The 12,925-nt window shown below is 40.2% G+C and overlaps 1 protein-coding gene and 1 pseudogene across 2 annotated transcripts in view; both read right to left on the bottom strand.

The window, feature by feature from the left end:
- The window catches only part of ST8SIA1 (ST8 alpha-N-acetyl-neuraminide alpha-2,8-sialyltransferase 1), a 133,582-nt gene that overhangs the window by 100,379 nt on the left and 20,278 nt on the right, over nt 1-12,925 (bottom strand). The window lies entirely within an intron of this gene.
- LOC102436566 lies at nt 7,410-7,808 on the bottom strand (annotated as a pseudogene).

Here is a 12,925-nt window from a genome sequence, read left to right as displayed (position 1 = left end):
TCATAGAGAAAGAGAGATGAAGAGAGAGATAGAAACATCAATGATGAGAGAGAATCATTTATTGGCTGCTTCCTGCACACCTCCCACTGGGGATCGAGCCTGCAACCTGGGCATGTGACCTAACCTCTTGGTTCATAGGTTGACGCTCAACCATTGAGCCACACTGACTGGACTCTCCCTGTGATCTTGATGTTATAAAGGGTGTCCCAAAATTCACGCAAGAAGTAATTTTGATAGAAAACACAGGTTTATAATTAAAAATTGTAAATTTTTTATTGATACATAAAGTATACAGTATAGGGTTATGTATTAAATAGCATATTGGGTAAATGGCCTCCACAGCTTTGCTGGCACATATGCCCGAGAAACATTTCAAATACTGCATGAATCATTTCCTGGTCGTGTAATTTCCCATTTTGGTGATCAGAATGGGCCACCCAGATCATGCGATTTAATGCCATTGGACTTTTTTCTTTGGGGTTTTTTGAAGTCTAAGGTTTATGCCAACAAGCCCACAACCACCCATGCCTTGAAAGAGGAAATTGAGCACTGTATCAACGAAATTCAGCCACATTTATGCAAAATGGTCATGGAAAATTTCAACAAAAGAATGCGTATGTGCCAGCAAAGCCATGGAGGCCATTTACCTGATATGCTATTCCATACATAACCTTATACTGTATACTTTATGAATCAATAAAATATTTACAATTTTTAATTATAAACCCGTGTTTTCTATCAAAATTACTTCTTGCGTAAATTTTGGGACACCCTTTATTGTCAGGCTTTCTTTAAAACTGATAAAAACTTATCAATTATCCCTATCCTCCAGCATTCTCAAAGTCATCTTTACTAAATCCTTAATTTCTGTCCATAAAAATACTTGTATTTGTCCTAAGCTAAAGAAAAAAATTCCCTCAAATAGGCCGCCTCTTTAAGGTATCAAAAATCTTTCCAAGGACTTTTTCAAACGAAACATATCAAATCACTACTGCCTCTATTTCTTCATCAGCCTCTTCACTTGCTTCCAGCCAATGGCCTTTGCTGAAACTTTTCTCCCAGGCCTTCAAATACATCCAAATGACCAAATCAAATGGCATGGTCACATTTCTCTTTTATTTAATTAAATGTTTTTAATGGTGACATAATTGCGGGTGTCCTCATTCCCCCCCACCCCCCATTTTGCCCACCTCCACCCACCCCTCCACATTTCTTAGTCATCGTGCCCACTCTGGCATTTGACATTGTTGACCAACTCCTTCCTTCTTATAAGCTCCTCCACCTTAGATATCCATGGCAATATATCAACCTGCCCTACCACCTCCTCTCTACTTACTTTCCCTCTCTTTTCTGACAAAACAGCACTTCTTCCTCCCATCCTTTACATGTGGTATGTCCCAAGGCTTAAACTTTGGTTCTCAGCATTTTTTATTCAAATAATAATGAAAGACTGAATCACAGCCATATTCCTCGTATTCAGCCCAAGAGAACTAATACTGTCTCCTAAAGACATCCAAAACAGAACAGACCTTGATGGACCATGAGGAGATGTCTAAAACTGGGGGATGGGGTAGGATTAAGTCAGTGGAGAAAGGAAGACACAGAGGAAAAGGAAGAAATTAAGAAAAATAGTCATTTCTTGCGATGCACAGACACCATGCCAAGCTCTTTCATATATATTACCCCGTTTAGTTCTCAGCACAACCCTGTGAATCAGACACTTTATCTTTACAGGAGTTAAGCAGAAGCACAAAACCACAGAGCTGTGATGGAGGTTGTCTGATGAGGGCTGCAGCATGGTCTAATGCAGTGATGGCGAACCTTTTGAGCTCGGCGTGTCAGCATTTTGAAAAACCCTAACTTAACTCTGGTGCCGTGTCACATATAGGAATTTTTTGATATTTGCAACCATAGTAAAACAAAGATTTATATTTTTGATATTTATTTTATATATTTAAATGTCATTTAACAAAGAAAAATCAACCAAAAAAATGAGTTCGCGTGTCACCTGTGACACGCATGTCATAGGTTCGCCATCACTGGTCTAATGGAAAGAACAGAGGCTTTGGGGTCACGTGGCTTTAACTCCACCACTTACTGCTGCGTGGCTTTGACCAAAGCACTTAACACTCTGGTTTTCAGCTTTCTCATTTATAAAATGGGGACAAAATTGGTTGATAACAAGTGAAAGAATTGTAAATAAGAGGGAGTACAAAACTAGTACTTAGTGCTCCTAAGTAGTTGTGGTTATTATTATTCTGACTCTATAAAAAACAGGTTACTTTCATAACAAAAGAGAAGACTACGAAAGGCAAAGAAAGAATTTCAAGGAGAAGGATTAATGTTTCTTCTAAGATGTAGACCCAAGCCCAGACTGAAGCGTGCCTGGGTTTTTTGGTGGCTGTACAGCCTTAGAGAAAAGCTCTCAGCAATTCTATGTCTGCAGGGGGCATCTCTATAAGAAAGGCAATAAAGCATTCCTCTTGTGACAGCAAAAGTCAGTGGAATGACATGAGTCATAGCTGTCTGGGAAAATGTTCAACCCCATAATTCATATTGCATAGATATCATTTCCCCAAATGAGGGTGCTCATATCACTACTGAATCTTATGAGAAGCTGTGGCTATCCTTTCTGAATAAGATGTTTTGACAAATTTTTTTTAAAGGCAAAAAAACAATGTCTATATTGTCCGCTCAGCATAGCTCAGTGGTTGAGCATCGACCTATGAACCAGGAGGTCATGGTTCGATTCCAGATCAGAGCACATGCCCAGGTTACGGGCTTGATCCCCAGTGTGGGCATGCAGGAGGCAGCCGATCAATGATTCTGTCTCATCATTGATATTTTTCTCTCTCTGTCCCTCTCCTTTCCTCTCTGAAATCAATAAGAATATATTTTTTAAATGTGTATATGTTTTTAAAAAGCAACAATAAAAAGGCAAGATGTCATAAGTCTCTGTGGATTTAGAAAGATCAGACTACCAGACAATGCTGATTATTCTCCATATGTACTTTTTACATGTCTTAACATTCCTTTTGCCATAAAAATAAATAAAAATATGAAAATCAACATGGTGAACCAAAAGTGAACAGAATAAAAGAAAAACGCAAGCTGACCAGAAGAGCAGAGAGAAGCATATTGTCCGTGGAAGCATTTCAGACAGCAGCTGCAGACTGTTCCCAGACACTCTGATAATGGAGAACATAATTAGTTTTCCCTGACAAAGAAAAATAGAAGAAATGATGAGGTCAAAGCTCATAAATTAATTCAATTCAGTGAGTGTGTTTGTTGGAATAAATTGTGCTTCAAACTGCAGGTCAGAGAAGACATACAGACACAAACAAAGCATGAAGAGCACCCAAGTATTTACTCGCTCCTTCATTCATTCACTCATTCATCTATTAAATACTTATTGTGCACTGAGTATGTGCAAAAGACATATGCTAAACTTTGAGGATGAGGGAAAATAAGATGCAGTCTCTGTCTTCTAGACGCTCATGGCCTGTGGCCAGAGAGAGCAGCAAATAACCCCTGGACAGTGATTGGTGCATGGAAGAGGATGCACAGACCACCAAGGAGTGGTGACTGGAGGGCTGGGTAGGGTTAGAGAGAAAAGGTGATTGGAGATGGGAAAAGATTTTCTAAGGTCAACGTGTAAATTGAGAATTGAAGGACTAAGGATTTTAGTCAGACAGGCCAAAGGCTAGTGGCATGAGTAAAGTGAAGAATTCCCGTCAGAGAAAACAGTGTGTACAAAAGCACAAAGTTCCCAAACACCACAATGCCAATGCCAGTCCAGAACAATTTTTTTCAACAGTCTGTGGCTAAAAGAGGAAAATACAGGCAATGAGTGAGGCTTTCAAATTTTATGTTAATGAGCAGCCTTTTCCCCCCAAGATTATGTCCTTTCTACATTTTGATGTCCACCTATAAAATCTTTCATGAATCGGTTCTCCATTTATTAATTTATTTGGTAATTTTCTAACCCATTAAATCATAAATTTGGGGAGTCCTGAGTATGAGCGATAAAGCCACAAGTAGTTGGCTTGGTTAGAAGGCAGAATACACCTGGCAAATAAGTACGCAATAGTTTACAAAGGAGATTACATTCAAAAAGTAGGCAGAGACCAGATTATGAAGGGCTTTAAATGGCTGGTGAAGTTTAGTCTATCCCGTAGGCAAAAAGGAGGGAAGGTGCATTCGAAAGGGTGTGGAATTAGCAAGTTTTTATTGGGCAGGTCACTTTCTTTCTCTGGTGCTTATATGTAAAATGCTGATGCGGGCAATCACCCCACCTCCCAGACTTATGGGTGCTTAAATCAAAATGAAGAGGAGGTGATGAGCTACTCCGTGAATTCTAGCGTATACTCTAAAGGAAAAGGGTTAATATTAATAAGATCCTTCCTCTCCTCTAAATAAATATATAAACTAACCAGCTTTTAAAATCTCACCGCCTGCTCTTTTTGCCTCATCACTTTCAGTCAGGATAACTAAACCAACAGATCCTAGTGGTGGCCATGAAATGATGAAAACAGTAAGATAACTACTGATCTCTAGTAGATAAATGCATGTCTCCACATAGACTCTGAGTTTTATTTGTGACAAAGGACTACCTACTAAGAATCTGTAATTTTTAAGAATTATTAAAATTTCGTATGCAAATACTAGAATGACCACATTTCTCGAGTTTACCAAGGATTCTCACTCAACATTCTACAGGGAAGCCTGGCTGCCATGCAACACTTGGCCGAATAACAATGCTTTCTTTGTGCCTGACACATGCAGTTTTGAAATTCCCACGATTGTTAGCAAAGACATGTTTTATCAGTGCATCATCAGTGTTGTGGGGAATTGGCTGTGATTTTTAATTGCTGCTGCTCTTGTGTGTAAATATAAATTACTTTAGTCGTGGCTGAATTAACTAAAAAGTAGACTATGTTTGTATTTGGTATGCCAACCAAATAGGGGCATCACAGAAATTACCAAAACAAATTTTTAATAATTTGATACTTGGATTCCTAAAAAGCTTTGAAGTAGTCCTTATGGGCAAATTCAAAAAACTTTGCTAATCGAGAATACCATATTATATTTTTTATTAATTTAGCAAAAAAAAACCCTTTAGGTTTTTTTTGTGCATTGTTGGACTAACCCTTTGGTATGTACAGATGAATATTTACATTAACAATGTTTTATGCAATAATTTTTGAACAACTTAAATTCGAGGTATATTCTTGTTAGTTAGAATTCAACTATGAGTCATCCATAAATGTGCTGGTATAATAGCTCATAGTTAGTAGGCTTTGGAAACAAGCTATTATAAATTTCTATTCTGCCCCTATTTCTTACAACATATGCGTGGGTATGTCTCATAAAACTCTCTAAGCCTCATTTTCTCAAATAGAAAATAGAAATAAAATAGTATTTGCCTCATAGGTTGGCAGAGACCACTAAATAAGGTCATACATATAAATCCCTTTGCATAAAACCTGTCACACTTTTCAGTTAGCCATTATTATTATTATCATCATCATTATTATTATTATCACTATTATCATTATTAAATTCATTGTTAATGTAAAATAAAAATAGGTGAACTAAGGAGGTCAAGAAAACTCAGTGTATTAAAGCCATCAAATAAACACACTTGAGTTTTGTCAACAAAGAAAACAAAAGAAGCACAGAATAAATGTTGGAAGTTATTTCCACACAGAAACCAGCAAGGATAGAAAGTGGAACAATTTCCAAGTGAGCTGAAAATGAGAAACAAGAGGATCCCAGCACATGCCAAACGGCTTGGGTAACCACTTGTCCGCAAACGTCACCTTATTTCAGTGAACCTAGAGAACTAAGCGAGATACCCGTGATGTTCAGCAACGAAAGAGACTCTTTGGAATGTACATTTAATTCTACCAATAGTGATGAATTTATGCATAAGCTCAATTTACCAATTTTATGGTAAGAGCTTGAACTTTCTGCACAGGTGCTTTTGTATCTGGAATATGCGAGGAATGTCCATGGAGCCAAGAGCATGTGTTGCCAGCAGGAAGCTGTCTCTAGCCATATGGGCTGACCAATCAGTGGTCAAATACCTGGCACCAGCAGATAGACTCTATTTATACCTTGGTATTTGTTCATAATGCAAATTTGGCGACCTTCATTTCTTAAAATGTCTGTCTATTGAAAAAATATTTCCGTTGTATTTACTCCACTGTGAGTGTCTATGTTTGGGTGTGTTACAGGGCAGGGGGTACACTTGGAATAAGCACGCTGTGGTCGTGGGAGCATTGCGCTGCTTTATCTGCGGAGGGATAAAGGAAGGGGGTAAGTGTGTCAGGAAGCCTGCCTCTCCCATCCATCCAGACCCCCACAGGCTCAGTCCCACCTGGTGTACCAGCATCCACTGCAGAATGGGAGAGAACAGAGGGATTGACAAAGTGGCTGATGTGGAAGTGGTCTAGCCTTCCCTTCTCCCTGCTCATTAGTCCCAGCATTCATTGTAGATAATCATAAAAGAGCTCTCAAACAGTTATCACGTGTTATCAAAAAAAAAAAAAAAGAGAAGGAAGCCAGCCAGTATGTCTCCGGACACCGGTTTTCACCTCCTCCTCTATTTATGCCATCATGGCGACAGCTTTGATTTTCACTCACTGGAGCATGTACTGGAGGATCACTGGAAGACCATTCAACACTGATGAAAGGTCTATGGGAATGCATGAAGATTCCCATCTAACAACTGGAAGTAAATTTTTTAATGAAATAACTGGCTCAATTGACAGAAGAAACCTCAATTCCAGCCCATATTCTGACTCAGGACCAGAGTACGTAAATACAAGTCAAATTTGCCGGTCAGTCCAGTCTTGAATAGTAGCATTTGAGGCTCAAACCTTATTTATTGTGTATCTTCTTTCTCTACTAAATCATTTTTTATATTTGAAAAGTCAGATATATTGAACATCAAAATAAAGCTGATGAATAAAAAGGCACACTACAAAAGTTCAAGCGTAGAAAACATAAAACAGTTCTTGGTTTGGTTTGTTTCTAATGTACAAGGAAAGGGAAATGGGTGCTTTAAAATCACTTTTCAGCCCTAGCCGGTTTGGCTCAGTGGATAGAGCATCGGCCTGCGGACTGAAGGGTCCCGGGTTCGATTCCGGTCAAGGACATGTGCCTTGGTTGCGGGCACAACCCCAGTGGGGGATGTGCAGGAGGCAGCTGATTGATGTTTCTCTCTCATCGATGTTTCTAACTCTCTATCCCTCTCTTTTCCTCTCTGTAAAAAATCAATAAAATATATATATTTTTTTAAATCACTTTTCAGGTAAAGGTTTCTTTGGTTTGAAGCAGTAAACATTGGCTTCATTCTCCCTGATCCAAAGCAGCCTTTTCTTTCATTGGCTTCAAGGATATGTTTAGTCTTTCACTGTGTAGATGTGATACATCAGGGCCATGACCAGGGCGGAGAGGCTGGGACCACCTAGCTGGCCCGCAGCTGGAATTAGAGTCAACGGTAGTAATAAGAGTTTCCAAAGTCTTGCTTATCTTTGACCTGTCATCTGGACGAAGCTCCCTAATGATACCTGTTTGGACAATTCTCTCGCATCTGTAGCGTGCCCAGCATCCTCAAAGATTTCAATAGCATCACCTCCAGTTTGTTCCCTTAAGACTTCTTCTCCACCAGAACGTGCCTCCAAAAATCTGGTCAAATCGTACACCTTGTGGTGCAGGATCAGCCAGGTGATCTTGCTGTGGTTGTGCTTCTGGATCTTTTCCAGGGTGTTGACGGCCTTGTCAGACTACTACTGTGCCATTTTGGATGTGGTGAGCTTCAGGCCCTGCAGACACCAGCCAGCGGGGCTAAGCACAGTGAGCATCTCATTGAGCCGGGGCTGGGACATTCCTCTGCATCCCAGCCCTAGCCAATCATGTTTTAATCTGGAGGCTTTTCTGCTGAGTCTCTTGGATCTGCCCATTCTATGCTTTTCCCATTGTCTGCACTCTGGATTGGGCTCATGGCAGGACTGTCTTTTAATTCATGTCCTTGCCTCTGTCAATCTATCCCAATGCCACTACCAGATTCATGCTCCTAACCACAGTTATTAAGTTACTTCTGTACCCAAGAACTTACCGTGGCTCTCAAACTTCTATTAAACCTCATCCTAACTGTCCAAGATTTTCTTTCATTTCTCACCCTCACATGTTCTGCTCAAACCACCCATTCAGGACTAACTTGAAACCCCAAAAACCACTTCTCATGCTCTTTCACCAGGTTCAGAATGTGCCAATTCAACTCCCACTTAGCCTTTATGAGCAAGTTCAGCACTCTCTCTGTTCCCAAGTACCATTCCTCGGCTGTCTGATCCATTGGGCACAAACACTGGAGGTCAAGGACTATGCCTTACCCTTTCTTTATATCTCCTCTGTGCTAAGCAGAGTTGTAAATTTTGTCACGTGCAAGTAAGATGTTTCTATTTTTGTCATTTTTCCTACTCCTCATCCATCCCCATTTCAAGCACCTATGATAAACGTGTGCTTTACTAACAAAAGCCTTGTTTTAGAGCAGTCAATCTTTCTCTGATGCAAGATTCATGCAGAGAAAATATGGCAGAATTAACATACACTGGTTTTTTAAACTTATCACCATTTCCTGTCTTCTGAACAGAACTTCTATTTTGCCTCTTGCTTTCCATTTCCCCACAAAAATCTAAACTATTTTCCTACCCTCCCTCCTGTGCTCCCTCCTAAAATAATGACATTTCCAGAAATCAGAGTCATTTGATTTAAGATTCTCACAGTGAGCTGTGTTTCCTGTCAAATGGAGACCTTATGGTAGTGGAAGGTAAGAGGAGAATATGCACCAAGAGTCCTTGAAGTAGTGAAGGAATTAAGAACTGGTATAACCTGGAAGAGATGAAAGTGGTTAGGGCAAACAAACAACCCAATTCAGGAAGCCCCCAACAACAAAATCCCCTCACAGACGCAATGCTCCATGACGAAAGCCGTTGTTCTTAAAGTCAGAGGTCCACCATACCTGCTTCCGGTCACCATAATGGTATAGCTGATGCCTATTATATCAATTGTAGATTTCCACCACAATGACTCAAACAGGATGCATTCTGGGATGAGACTGGGTGACTAGATTTAGAGAATTAATAAACGACAAATGGAGGGGAGGGAGGTGGAATGGAAGGGAGAAAAAGAGAGAAAGAAATAGAGGATAGGGAGAGAAAGGGAAGGAGGAAGAGAGAGGAGAGAAGAAGGAAGAGAAGGAGGAGGGAGGAAAAGGAAAGATGGGAGAGCAAAAATAAATTTAAAACAAGAGAGAATGAGGGAAGGAGAGGAGGAGGGAAGGAGGGAGGGAGAGAGGGAGGGAGATGAACAAACTGACAAGGGAAAAGAAGAGAGATACTGGAAACAAGCACGCTTCTAAAATCATTTTTGAGGCCAGAAGAGAGGGTGCTTAGAGTGGGAGCCCTGAAGTCAGGGACTCCCGAGTTTGCACCCTGGCTCTTATCACTAACTCTCTAAGCTCCACTTTCTTCTTATGTCAGTAGCTTGTCCAAGGTCAAGCTAGAAACTTGATGAGGGGTAAGATTCAACTTAAGAGGGAGAAAGGAGGAGAGGAAGGAGAAAGAAACCCAGCACTGATAAAAGCATGCCCCTTAAACAACACAAAATACTAGAAAAAAGAACAAATTATCATTATTCATAAAATATATAAATATACAAGTGAAACTGGAAAACCCAAGAGGATAAACTGAATAAACAAAAACACACTCTAAGAAACTTAAATAAGGTGGCTTGCTATAAATAAAAAATAACTTTCCAAAATATAAACAATAATCACAGAACTGATTATGAAAACAATATGCTACTGAGTATATAAATAGAAGCATCAAAAACATATAAAATATCTAGGCGTAATCTCAATAAGAAGTGTGCAGAGCCCTGGCCAGCATTGCTCAGTGGTTAGAGCATTAGCCTGAACACAAAAGGATCTTGGTTTTTTTCCCAGTCAAGGCACTATCTGGGTTGCCGCTTTGCTTCCTGACCCCTGTGAGTGGGGGTGCATGCAGGAGGCAGCAGGTCAATGTGTCTCTCACACATCAATGTTTCTCTCCTCCTCCTCCTCCTTATTCCTCCTCCCTCCCTTCCTCCCTCCCTTCCTTCCTTCCTCCCTTCCTTCCTTCCTTCTTCCCTCCCTTCCTTCCTTCCTTCCTCCCTTCCTTCCTTCCTTCCTTCCTTCCTTCCTTCCCTTCCTTCCCCTCTCTCTGAAAAGCAATGGAAAAGATATCTCAGATGCAGATTAACTGCCCCCCACCCCCGCAAAAAAAAAAAAGAAGTGTGCAGGATCTGAGCAAAGAAACTAAATATTCTGTTTAGCTTTGAATATCTAAGTAAGCATGTCTTATTCTTAGGTAGAAGTTCTCAATCTTATAATAATACTGGAGGCCCGGTGCATGAAAATTCGTGCACTTGGGGGGGTCCCTCATCCCAGCCTGTGCCCTCTCTCAGTCTGGGACCCCTCAGGGGATGTCCACCTGCCGTCATAAGCCTGCTCCCAGGGGAATTGGGCCTAAGCTGGCAGTCAGACATCCTTAGTGCAGCCGAGGAGGCAGGAGAGGCTCCTGACACTGCCACTGCACTCGCAGCCATCAGCCTGGCTTGTGGCTGAGCAGAGCTCCCCCTGTGGGAGAGCACTGACCACCAGGGGGCAGCTCCTGTGCTGAGTGTCTGCTCCCTGGTGGTCAGTGTGCATCATAGTGACCGGTTGTTCCCAGTCGTTCCACCGTTAGGGTCAATTTGCATATTACCTTTTATTATGTAGGATATCAATCAATAAAAATATCAACAAGAATCATTTGAACTTTAAAAGCAATCTCAAACGTACCAAAGAGAAAAATATGAAAGGATGGCAAAAAATATATATATTATAACAGAGGAACAGTGAATGGCTTTAGGAGATATTAAAATTTACTATAAAGCTACAGTAATTGAGACAGTGTGGCTGTAGAATAGAACTAAAGAGACAAAGCTTTGGAAGAAAAAATGGACTTCCAAAAATAGACACACACATCGGATTATCTAGCATGGGTGAACTTGGCATTTCAGATCACTGGAGGAAGGGAAGTGTTTGGTTTTTGTGAATAATGATGTTAGAACAAATAGGAAAAGTATGTAATCCCTACCTAATTATACAATTGTAAATCACAGATAGAGATCTAAAATTTAAATGTCAAAAGTTAAATATTTTTGGTCATAGGAATTATGACACAAAGGTTCAAAAGCCATCAAGGAAAAAACTGATGAAGTTGATTGCCTGGTTATTTATAAAGTCTTTACAGAAAAAAAAAAAATTAACATAAACATAAGCAAAGTAAAAAACAAACTGGGGAAAATATTTGCCACAGATATGACAAAAAAAAAAAAAAACCCACAACTACTTTCCTTTAACAAACATAGGACACTTTGGACATCAAAAAAGAAGCTAGGCCCGGCTGGCCAATGTGGCTCAGAGGTTGAGTGTCATCCTATGAACAATGAACCAGGAGGTCACAATTCAATTCCCAGTCAGGGCACATGCCCAGGTTGCGGGCTTGGTCCCGGTGGGGGATGTGCAGGAGGAGGCGGCTGATCCGTGAGTCTCTCTCATCATTAATGTTTCAAACTCATGGAACTGGAGAGCATTATGCTAAGTGAAATAAGCCAGTCAATGAAGGAAAAATACCACATGATCTCACTCATTCATGGATAATAGAGACCATTATAAACTTTTGAACAATAATAGATACAGAGGCAGAGCTGCCTCACACAGATTGTCAAACTGCAGCGGGAAGGCCGGGGAGGGTTGGGGGGCAGGAGGGAGGGGGGTAAGAGATCAACCGAAGGACTTGTATGCATGCATATGAGCATAACCAATGGACATAAGACACTGGGGGGTAGGGGAAGCCGGGGTACTGTCAAGGGCGGGGGAAAAAAGGACACATATGTAATACCCTTTGTAATGCTTTAAGCAATAAAAAAAATTAAAAAACAAAAAAAAATGTTTCAAACTCTCTCTCCCTCTCCCTTCTTCTCTAAAATCAATAAAAATATATTTTTTTAAAAAAGAAGAGAGGAACAACTCAAGAAAGTAGATAAAGACATGGAAGTGTCCTCCATGGGAGAGGAAATCCTCAGGAATAAACAAGTAAAATAAAGTTCAATCTCACCAGTCATTAAAGTTATCATTTTTCACCTATATACTTGCAAAACATTTTAAAATCAATAATACTCAGCACTGGAAAAGCCAACAGGCTCTTGGTCACAATGAAGATGACTTCAGTTGGAAGACAATCTGTAAATATCAACCTAAATTTAAACATGTTGCCTCATGACCCAGAAATGTTCTCTTTAGGAAGGTTTCCTGTGGAGACAATAGCAGAAGAAGAAAAACATATTTCTAGGATGTTTGTTAAGTCATCCTTGTTTTTCTTTAAAAAAAAATAAAAGAAAAACACAATGTTCAACCCTAAAATGGAATTTTCTATTCTCTCCATCTTTTTTGAGATAGTATTGCTTTGTGCTATGCATCCTAAAATGAGATAGCTACTGACAGATATGTTGTGGGTGGAAAAAGAAGGATGTTGTTAAAAACAATTTTTAATATGATTTCATTATTACTTATTAAATATGTGTTATTTGTTACTATATAACAAATTACTCCGAAAGTTAGCAGCTCCAACCAAGGCCTATTTTGTCACATAGTTGCTGAGGGCAGGATTTCTCATCTGGGCGGCTCTGCCTCAGGGGCTCCCATGAAGCTGCAGACCAGCTGTCAGCTGAGGCTGCAGTCACCTAAAGCCGGAGGATCTGCCTTGCCAGTTCACCTGCTTGGTTGGCTGTGGGCTCGGGATCCTCGTTGACTGCTGAGCGGACATCTCAGTTC

Source organism: Myotis lucifugus, unplaced genomic scaffold (genome assembly GCF_000147115.1).
Source record: "Myotis lucifugus unplaced genomic scaffold, Myoluc2.0 scaffold_78, whole genome shotgun sequence".
Taxonomy (NCBI): Eukaryota; Metazoa; Chordata; class Mammalia; order Chiroptera; family Vespertilionidae; genus Myotis; species Myotis lucifugus.
Note: the sequence above shows the minus strand (reverse complement) of the source record. Positions and strands in the feature narration are given on the sequence as shown.